Genomic DNA, 12230 nt, shown 5'->3' with positions numbered 1-12230 from the left:
GTTTTAAACAAAGTCAACCTTGTAACAAAGTATGAAGTGACTTACTTGGAATTGAGAAGAAAATTTTGCTCAAAGTGAGTAATCAGTAGCATTGACTTTCGATTCTTAGCAACTTTAGGATTAGAGCTTGATTTGCGATGAAGTTGGAATCGATTGATGATGGGGACTGATTTTAATCCTTAAAGAACCGTTATGGGAGAGAAAAGAGGAGGAAAAACTAAACCTTTGGCGTTTGAAGAACAATATAAACGTTTAATTGCAATTTTGGTCTAAATGCGGGTCGGGTCGGATTTTAGTAGGACTGGGTCGTAGACAACGGATTGTGAAATTGCCCGTGAGGGGCATCACGATTCGTGAAAGACTTTGTGACCCTAACTTAGACACTATACTTACCTGAGGCAGACGACGAACCGTGAAGTTGCCCGTGAAAGGCATCACGGTCCGTGAACCGATCTGTGACCTTGACTTGGAAACTAGAATTCATACCTGGGGTTCACGAGAGGCTAGATGTTTCGTACAAGATCTGACGTACCGTGAACCCTTCCATGAACCTTTTTCTTGCAATTTCCAATAGCTCCCTTAGATTGGTCCTTCAGTTGACAGATCGTGAACTTGCCCGTGAAGGGCACCATGGTCCGTGAGACTACCCGTGAAGAGCAGTCTGCACTTAGTTCCTGCACTTGATCAACCATTCTCTCCTGGACACATAAACCCACAGTGACTCTATAAAAACAAAGAAAAATAAAGAAAAATGGATCATACCTAATACAATTACATCTTGGATTGCCTCCCAAGTAGGGCACAATTTAACGTCGCGGCGCGATGCAGGTTACTTGATTACTCAGACTTCATCAAGTTTACATTCCTCCACAATTTTCACATCTTCTGGAACACCCAGATATGCCTAGATTCACTGGCCATTAGCTTTGAACCTCTCACCCTTATCATTTTCCAGCTTAATAACACTAGACTAAAACACTTGTGTTACCTTAAAAGGTCCAGACCATTTAGATCTCAACTTTCCCATAAACAGACGGAGTCTGGAGTTGAAAAGTAACACCAAGTCACCAGGAGTGAAGGTTCTCTTTTCCATATGATTGTTATGGTACAACTTCATCCTCTCTTTGTACAATGTAGACCTCTCATAAGCTCTCAAAGAAAACTCATCCATCTCATTTATCTGATCTAGCCTCAGGTTTGCAGTTTCATTCCAACTAAGGTTTAGCTTCTTCAAAGCTAGAGTGCTCTATGCTCAAGCTCAACCAGCAAATGACATACCTTTCCAAACACCAATTGATATAGAGACATACCAATAGGCATCTTGAAAGCTGTCTGATATGCCTATAGAGCATCATCTAGCTTCCGTGCCCAATCTGTCATGTTGGCATTTATTGTCTTTGCCAAGATCGCTTTGATTTCCCTGTTGGACACCTCTACTTGCCCACTGGTCTATGGATGATAAGGCGTTGCAACGTTGTGCTATTTAAGCCCATACTTGGTCAGAAGCGCATTGAACACCTTGTTGCAGAAGTGAGAACCACCATCACTGATAATAGCTCTGGGTGTGCCAAACCTTGAGAAGATATTCCTCTTTAGGAAACCAACTACAATCTTGCCATCATTCTCAGGCAAAGGAACGGCCTCAACCCATTTGGATACATAGTCCACTACAACCAATATATATTTCTACCCATAAGAACTCACAAATGGGCCCCTGAAATCGATGCCCCACAAATCAAACAATTCTACCTCCAGACTATGTGTCATGGGTAACTTATGATGCCGAGAGATAGCTTCTTGCCCGCTGGCACACATCACAACTCCTTACCACATCCATCACATCTTGATGAATTGTGGTCCAGTAGTACCTACACTGAAGTATCTTGTGGGATGTCCGAGCACCTCCGTGATGATGACCTACCAAAGAGAAGTGACAGGCTTCTAGAATGTGCAACATTTCAGCTTCAGGAACACATCGCCTAATTATGTTGCCAGCACACACCCTGTACAGATACGATTCATCCCAAAAGTACTTACCCACATCATTCAGGAACCTTTTCCTTTGTTGATATGTCAGCCCCTCAGGCATCAAATCACTAACAAGAAAGTTAGCATAATCAACAAACCAAGGAATAAGATCAAGAGTTGCGGCTAATACCTGCTCATCCAGAAATGAGTCATTTATTTCAAGCTCCAGTTCTTCCTTCTTTTCAGCCTCCAACCTAGACAAGTGATCAGCTACCTGGTTCTCACAACCTCTCATTTCCTTAACCTCAAAGTCAAACTCCTGGAGAAGCAACACCCATCTGATCAACCTTGGCTTGGCATCTTTCTTCGCCATGAGATATCTCAGAGCTGCATGATCTGTGTTAATAATCATTTTAGTGCCCAACAAGTATGCTCTGAATTTCTTAAAAGTGTACACCACAGCTAGTAGTTCTTGTTCTGTGACTATATAATTTTGTTGTGCTCCATTCAGTAACTTACTAGCATAGTAAATTGGATGGAACAACTTGTTTCGCTTCTGCCCTAATACAACTCCTAGAGCAGTACCACTAGCATCACACATCACCTCAAATGGTTTGGCCCAATCTGGGCCAATGATCACTGGGGCAAAGATCAACTTCTCCTTTATGCATTCAAAAGCTCTGAGACATGCCTCATCAAAAACAAATTTCACCTCTTTCTCTAAAAGCTTGCACATATGGTGTGCAATCTTAGAGAAGTCCTTGATGAAATGCCTATAGAATCCGGCGTGTCCTAAAAAGCTTTTAACGCCCTTTATACAGATTGGCAGAGGTAACTTTTCAATCACCTCAATCTTGGCCTTATCGACCTCTATCCCTTTCTATGATACGTGCCCAAGGATTATGCCTTCATTTACCATGAAATGATACTTCTCCCAATTCAGCACTAGGTTGGCCTCCTCACATCTCTGTAGGGCCCTGCTAAGATTCAATAAACAATCATCAAACGTATCACCTACCACAGAAAAATCATCCATAAATACCTCTAGAGTGTCCTCCACCATGTCTGAGAAAATGGACATCATACACATTTGGAATGTTGTTGGTGCATTACATAGTCCAAATGGCATGCGTTTAAGCGCAAAGGTTCCATAAGGACATGTGAAGGTAGTATTTTCCTGATCTTCAGGTGCAATTGATATATGGTTGTAGCCAGAGTATCCATCTAAGAAACAATACCACCCTTTACCAGCTAACATGTCCAGCATTTGGTCTACGAAGGGCATTGGGAAGTGATCCCTTAAAGTCCACTTGTTCAGCTTCATGTAGTCCATGCACACTCTCCATCCAGTGATTGGTCTTTGCGGGACTAACTCATTCTTGGCATTTGCCACCACAGTCATACCGCTCTTTTTTGGCACACATTGCATTGGACTGACCTAGTGACTATCATAAATGGGATAGACCACCCCAGCATCTAACCACTTGATTATCTCTTTCTTAACCATCTCTTGCATAGGTGGGTTTAGCCTCTGCTAGTGTTCAATGCTTGGGATGCAGTCCTCCTCAAGCTGAAAATTGTTGGTGCATATACCCGGAGGTATCCTAATGATGTCAGCAATGGTCCACCCAATGGCCTTCTTGTACATAATCAACACCGTGATCACAGCTTGGACTTGTTCATCATTTAAATCTGCAGCCAAAATCATAGGTAAAGTGTTGTTAGCTCTCAAAAATACATACCTTAGGTGATTGGGTAGTTGTTTAAGTTCTAACACCGGTGGCTCCTCAATGGATGGTTTTGCTGGAGGACTTGGCCTATTTTTCAAGTCCAGGTCCAATTTCTTTGGAGAATAAGAGTGTGCTCCCATACTTGCAAGGCATTCACGGTCTCTATATAGTCAGACCGGAAATCAGCATCAAAGTTCATCAGCACTACAACTAAGGTTTCAACATCCAACCTTTTTTCGATGGATACTCTCATTCCTTCTTCATTAACCACCTCTATTGCAGATACCACATTCATATCATTTGGTTGCTTCATTGACCTGCAAATATTGAACTTTACCTCATCCTTGTTGAGTCTGAACTTCAACTCTCCTCTCTCAACATATACCAAGGCTCATCCTGTTGGCAAAAATGGTCTTCCCAAAATAATGGGAACCTCAAAGTCCACTTCGCAATCCAAGATCACGAAATCAGCCGAAAAGATGAAGGTGTCCACCTTAACAAGTACATCACATAGGATTCTCACTGGCCGTTGTACTGACCTATCAGCCATCATCAACCTCATTGTTGTGGGTCTTGGAAATCCCAATTTCTTATAGATGGCTAATGGCATCAAGTTGATGCTGACTCCTAGATCACACAGAGTTTTTGCAAACTTAATTGACCCAATGGTGCATGGGATAGTGAACGCACCTGGATCTTCCTTCTTCTGAACCATAGATCTGGTAGCAATGGCGCTGCAATGATGAACATCATTAGCAAAATCAAGACTTACAACTCTCTTCTTTGTAACCAAGTCCTTTATGAACTTGGCACATCCTGGCATCTGTTCTAGGGCTTCCACCAATGGTATGTTTACAAAAAGCTACTTCAACATGGTGATAAATTTTTTAAACTTCCTATCTTCAGCTTTCGTTTTGAACCTTTGAGGGAAAGGATGAGGTGGTCTAGGAATCTGTTGTAAAGGCATGTTTTTTTCGACCTCTTTCTCTTTTCCTCTCGCAGGTTGTGCTTTAGGCTGAGGATCTTCCAAGTCATCTCCCCGTTTAGCTTCATTCTCTTCTCTGACAGCTTGCTCCAACACCTGTTCACATTTAGTACCTGCAGAAATAGGGTCAGTAAGAACTTTACCACTCATGGTGGCGATGGCCATGCTGTGTCCATCCTTCTTAGGATTTTGGATGGTGTCATTTGGTAGTGACCCATTCTTCCTCTGATTTAGTGAGGCTGAGAGTTGCCCTAACTGTTGCTCAATTTGTTTGATGGAGGTGGTGTGAGAGTCCACCAACTGACTCATGCTCGAGAAATCACCTCTCATTTCTTTTACCCCTGCATCAGTTGATTCAAATTTCTGGAGTACCTTAGCCATCATGTCTTCTAGCTTAGATCCGTTGGAACTACCACTTGCCTGGTCTCTATTACCTGGGGGAACATAAACACCACTGCGATTATTCTTATACCCATCTTTGTTCTGCCAGTTTCCCTAATCTCTATTTGCTGGCCTATCATATTGACCATCCCTAGCATAATTCCAACATGCGTTTCCAGAGTTGTAACCCTGATTTCCAGAGTTATAATTCTGAAAGCCTCCTTGGTTACCCAAATAGTTAGCTTCCTAATCTAGGTCGATGTCCTGATCCTCATACCTATTTTGTTGTCCCACAACATTTACCTTTTCAGACTTGGCAACAATATGTTTTGTGAGCAGATCTATTTGTGTCCTCATATGTGTCATGTCTTGGTCCCTTTCTTCTTCTCTCTTCCTCTATTCAACTGAAAGCTCAAATGTGTATCCAAGCTCTCCTACCTCTGCATCTCTAGTGTACCATGCCCTGTTATTTTTTGATACCTCATCCAACAGTTGCATGCTCTCTGAGAATGGTTTCCTCATGAATGATCCTCCACAAACTGCATCAACAAGTTTAGTGACATACTTTAAAGATCTATAGAAAGCTTGTTTCAGATGCCTCTCAGTAAGATCATGGTTAGGACATTTCTTCAGCTTTTGACTGAATCTCCACTAAGTGTCATGTATTGCTTCTCCTGGTAGCTGCTTGCGTGTACTTATCTCTTCCTTCAACTGCAGCTCTTTTGATTCTGGGAAGAATCGTTCCAGGAAAGCATCCTTCAGCTCAGTCCAAGTTTTGATAGAGTCGTCTGGCATCTCATTCAACCAGTTAGTCACCTCTCTAGTAAGAGACAATGGAAACAGGCTCAACCTCATCGCTGTTTGGTTAACCCCAGGAATCTCTTGTGACTTACAAATTGCCACAAAGTTCATCAAATGTTGATTTTCATCATCACCAGCTGCACCTCTAAACATACCTTTCAGTTCAACAATTGAATCATAGTGCTGGTGATTGTGAACTTAACACCTGGAGGTAGTGCAAGTAACACTATAGCTCCAGTGGCTCCAGCTCCATCCAATTTAGTATCATCTTCTTCATACATCATGTGAGCTGGATGCTAAGCTCTACCCCTTGGGGCTATTGGTTGGCACTGGGAGGGACTAATCCTTCCACTCCTCTATTATCATCTACTGCCTTAGGCTGGTTGAGTCCAGCATTTTGCTAGATACCTCTTGTAGCAGCTTCAGCTTCTAAGCCCAGTCTTTGCCTCTGAGCCTCTAGTTCTTGTGCATTAACCATCTTTCGAATAGTTCTCTGAAATTCAGGGTCGTAAGGAAGTATTGAGCATGCAGGATTGAACTCACTTAAAAGAGACACAAACACAGAGCAAAACGTAAAATTAGGAAATATAACTACAAATCAAATAAAAGCTAGTAAAACACTTCTGAATTGAAATTCCCCGGCAACGATGCCAAAATTTGATACGTCCAAACTTACACTTCAAATAAGAAGTATAAACGATCGATGTCAATTTACAAAACTCAACGAGAGTTGAGGTCGATCCCACAGAGAATTTCTTTACAAATAAGGTTTCATTGTCGCGTTTATTCGAATGTCGTTATTATCTCCTAAACAAATAACAATGGAAAGTAAATTGGGTCTGATTGAGGTGTTATAATTACCAAAACTTGCAGTTAAAATCCAAATCAACGACTAACAGACTATTTCGTTGTAGAGATGATTCAGTTAATTAAGAGAAACCAGGATTGTGTTCACCATAACGTTAGTTTTAGTGTTCTTCCGTAATTGAGTTTCAGGTGATTCACTGTTTACAAAATCATTGCGAGTTAATTTCATCTGACACTTCCCAGTCTAATCAGACAACTTTCACTCACGTCTTCTCAGCCTTAGAGTGTTACTAACATTGACCCTCGCTTACAATGGTTTGAGGTTAAAGTTCTTTTCTCTCAAACTTAAACTTTAACTCCAATTCGTTAGTTTAGTTCAGCTTTTTCCTAACTGATATTTTTCTCCCGAATAAATACCAGATACAAGCTTAAGCTAATGCATGCACTCATCAGATTATACAGATAATGAAAGCCAAAGCTACAGATTGTAACCACTGAATCTCTTACACTCATTTTACGAAATTACAGTTAAAACTTCGTTATGGATCCCACAACCCCAGTTGTGGTGTTTAGCCACTCATGACTTCACGTAAACAATCAGCAATAAGGAATGAAAACATGTTAAAAATGTACTTACAAAAATGAGCAAATCAACAATCACTTCGATAATCTGTAAACTGGAAATTCGAACTTCAAACTGAATTCAATATCCGAAATCAAAATCCCAAACTGAAAATAATGGAAATTCAGTCGTCATTCAAGCTAAGATAAGATAATACATAAAAACTGACCTAATTAATTCAAAAACAATGTTTAACAAAGAGTCCTACTCGAAGTAGGACTAAACTGTCGCGCTACTTCACACCCACTTCTACGGCCTGTCAAGGGCTTCACGGTCTGTGAAGCCCTTCGTGGCCTTCACTTGGACTTCCGAAAGATTGGGTCTTCAACGCCTTGTCACTGGAAAGGTTACCACGAACAACATCACGATCCGTTTTGCTCTTCACGGCCCGTAAAGGTGTCCGTGATCTTCACTTCAATTTTCCCAAGTTTGGTCTGAAATGCTAACACACTGGATCAGAACCACGATCAACACCACGGGCTGTCATGTTTACCACGGCCCGTATAGGTGCCCGTGGTCTTAACTTGGCCTTCATCACTTTGTAACTTCCCTTAGTCTCTTCATTGGTTCCACACCACGATCACTATCACAGGTCGTCATGTTGACCACGACCCGTAGAACCTTCTGTGGTCTTCACTTGGTAGTTCATGCCCTCTATCTTCTCAATACCCAAACACTGCTTCAACCTCACGGGCTTAACCACGGACCGTTATGAAAGTCAAGGTCCGTGAAGTTGGCCGTGAACTTTACTAGATCATCATCAAATTATACCCATTTTTTCAGTTTTCTACCCAAGCTAGATTTTTGCCTACGCATTCGACAAACATATCAAAGCATACAAAATTACACTGAATTCTAGTATTAGTTCCTAGTTTTCAAGCATCAAATGTGCGAAGATTTCGCGGCACATCAAATCACGCGGCTATCCCAATAAGTGAAACACATGCAAGTAACTACAACATAATAAGATAGGCATATACCGAACATATACAATAGTAGTCATCTTTTCAGGATCAATGTAGCATCCCACATTCTCAATAATACACATTGGTTATCAATTTAGAGCAACATATAGTCCTCTAATATCAATCTTCATTAGATATGAACGTAATCATCACAAGTAGATACACAACACAATTCAATGGTCCTCTCACGGAACTCAATTCAATGGTCCTCTCATGGAACCCACACCCAAACTGTTAACATATCGAAATGTTATACCCGATCCAATGTTTATGTTGGAACGTGGCAACCGATCCCATATTTATTCCGGAACGTGGCAATCGATCCCATTTAGTATGTAGGACGTGTCACCCGCCCATTCAACAAACCACAATCACAATGTATATTCTCATAATTATACAACAAGAGGTGATTCATGGAATACAATTATTCAATTATCCTCATTTACGATTAGGTGATTAATAATGCAACATTCGCATACATACATGCATTATAATAAAGCAATTCCAAACATATATCACACCAACATGAAATCACAACCATCACCTACCTCGAATCCAAGCTTGAATCCCCTAAGACACTTGAATCTTCCCTTTCCAAATTCTTTCCGCTTGTTCTAGGTCTACAAACAACAATTTATATGCAAGGATCAACAATCAAAGGTCTAATTATCTGAATTATAACAAACCCAATAACCCTAGACCAAACACTTGGCCCCCATACTCATTTTACCGCTTTTCCACCATAAATCACAATCAAAACCCTCCCCCATCGATAATTACCCAAGAAATTAAGTTCTACGAATTGAAACATGGATTCGGGATGTAAAAACCTTACCTTTAGCCTCAAGAATGGTGGAAACCCGTCAAGAAAATACATGGGATTGTTCTTTAGCTCTCAAAGTTGAAAAGTGCAGAATAAAGACGTTTTGAGGTTTATTTACGACTTTAAGTCACGTCTGGCCCGCCATAACGGCCCTCACCCTGCTACAGCGGCACAGCCAGAGCGACCAAAACCATCGCCAAAGCGGCTTGCACGAAACAGTGAGCTATTTTAATAATTTCAAAACCCCTATTTCACAACACACCTTCAATCCACGACACTCAGAAAATACCCGTTCACGCTAAGTTTAATTTCGGGAGTTCTAATCGCCTATCTATCTACTCATGTGATCAAATTCATAAATAGATCACCCAATTGCTACCAGATTTCCCTAGACAAGTAAAAGTTTTCTGACCCCAATTCTTTCCCCACTGGCTTTCCCATAACGACGAAAATTAGGTCGTTACAGTATGTCCATCTTCAGAAGATGCACATAGTAAAATAAAGACGATTAAATTTCTCAATTTTTCCTATAAATTTTGCATGTAAGCAAGATATGTATAGATTGCAAACCTACCTAAAAATAGTAAGACATAAATTCTCTCCGGGTAATCAAACTCTTCTACACGGCACATGCATGCTTAGTGAAAACATAATAATCCATTTAAGCAGTTACGAAGCATGAGTATACAATTCCAAGTTCTAACAAAGAATTTGCATACTTAACACCCATCTTTATGGTTGTCCATCTAAACTTCTTGGTTTTCTTCTTGTGATATCCTGTAATCGGAAAATGATAATATACATTATACAAAAAAGAATTTACTCCAAAACAAAGAATAGATGATATTGATCAATAAACTACTTAGTTTTTCTAGTTATCTTTATTAAGTAATGTAAATGCAAATAAAAATTGTTTAAAAACAATACTCCAACATAGCAACATATTACTTGCTAATTCTTTTTAGTAGTAATATAAATAATACACCTCTTGATGAACTGATCAGCAAGGTATAGAACTCATGTGCAAAGAATAGAAGAAAAAGAAACAGAAACTTGTTAGTTACTTTAGACAAATTATCAAAGACCTTAAGTTAAGTTAACTACATCAGTATAGGTAGGTTTGTTGTAAAACATGTTTGATACTCTGAATATCAGAGAAATTTGTTTAGTTCTTTCCTCTGCCTTTTTGTTTCATAAGAGGTGTTTGAACAAACAAATAAATTTCAGTACAAAATTAACAAAAGAAAAATATATGTATCATCTTTCAAAAAATATTGTATTATATATTGAAAACAAAAGAAGAAGAAAGACACAAATTCATATAGATAAAGATGTCCAAATCAATAATCTCTAAGAAAAAATGGATCAAATATAAGATTTTCACATAAATTAAAAATTTAACCTCCAAACAGAATCGATCAAAATTAGATGGTTTAGGATGCTGATTCGAAGACGCTTTCAGTTCTTGGCAATATTTCACTAATTTTCTTTGGTAAAGACCAAGTGAACTCAGACGAAAATTCATACAGATCAAATTTTTGTACAATTGCAGAGAACTTGTCGCTCAACTTCACTTCTAGTGACTCAGACAAAAACTTTGATGGATTGAATTTTCGTACAATTGTGAAGATCGATTTTTCGTACAATTGTGAAGCAAAGGGCGGAACTATTTTTGGTACACTATTGTAGCACACGTGGTTAACAATGTTGTTAACGGTGTTCCCTAAAGAACATGGTGTTGCCACATGTTTCTATTGAGGGGAGAAAGTACCAATTTAGAGTACCATTTAGATTGCTTTTGGTACAATTTGTTGGTGTTGTGTTCCAGATAGGGGAGAAAATACCAATTTAGGTTACCATTTAGATTGCTTTTGGTACAATTTGTTGGTGCTGTGTTCATCCTGCCTCTTTTGGCGTATAAATAAGAGAAAATATGATAGACATGAATAATAGTATACTTTTAAAAATGTCACTTTCAATACTTATATCAAATCAATACAAATTTTTGAAAATTGTGGACTAAACTCCACGAATAATGCTAACCGGCGACTCACAAAAGCCTAAAGCCAAATTTAAAAAAAAAGAGATTTTATGTTATATTTAATATTTTTGAAAATTTATATTTTATCCCCATTAATTTTTAAAATTTACTTTATAATATATCTTATAATAATTCGTAAGACACAAATTGACATATATAAATTATTGTACGTTACATAACACCACAAATATTTATATCTTAGATAAGATCTTATTAATTTTAGTTTTGAAAACATTTTTAATTGAACCAATTGTTACACAAACTATCAAAGATAGTAAAAATATTTTTAAATAGAATTAAAACTTCGCATGAATATGTCAATTAGAGTATCATTTTTACTTGTATAATATTTCATACTAGTAAAATTATCCACGCTTCGCGCAGAAATTTAACATCACGAAATTTATAAAATAATACTTAAAATCTATTAGTCATTAAAACTAAAACACTATATTATCTTACATACAAGATTACGTAGCAACAAACATTAATAATGTAAAGGAAAATGAAAATTATTATATCTTATCATTTATCCTTAATAACATTCATAAATTAATGACTGTAAAAATACATATCAGGATCTGTAACATAAGCAATTGTGTCAGTGAGCCACTCAACAGGAGCAAAGTACATAAATATTTAATTGTGAAGAAGAAGAAGTTCAAAATTTTCGTTGTTTTAAAATGAGAGGAATTCCCTCTATTTATAGACAACAAAGGGTAGTTTGAACAAATGTGTATTGTGCCTTATTGGAAAGGTTACAACTAATTGGAAAAGTTGTAACCCTTCGGAAAGGTCATAACCTTTCATAAAAGTCACAATTTTTCATAAAAGTCGCAACTATTCATTAAAGTCGCAACTTTTCATAAAAGTCACAACTTTTCATAAAAGCGCAAGTCTTCATTAAAGTCGCAACTTTTCATAAAAGTCACAACTTTTCATAAAAGCGCAAGTCTTCATTAAAGTCGCAACTTTTCATAAAAGTCACAACTTTTCATAAAAGCGCAAGTCTTCATTAAAGTCGCAACTTTTCATAAAAGTCACAACTTTTCATAAAGTCGCAATTCTTCATTAAATTCGCAACTCTTCATTAAAGTCGCAACTTTT

This window comes from Solanum tuberosum, unplaced genomic scaffold, assembly GCF_000226075.1.
Source record: "Solanum tuberosum cultivar DM 1-3 516 R44 unplaced genomic scaffold, SolTub_3.0 scf00216, whole genome shotgun sequence".
Classification (NCBI taxonomy): Eukaryota; Viridiplantae; Streptophyta; class Magnoliopsida; order Solanales; family Solanaceae; genus Solanum; species Solanum tuberosum.
The sequence above is the reverse complement of the archived record's forward strand: the minus strand, read 5'-3'. Positions refer to the sequence as shown.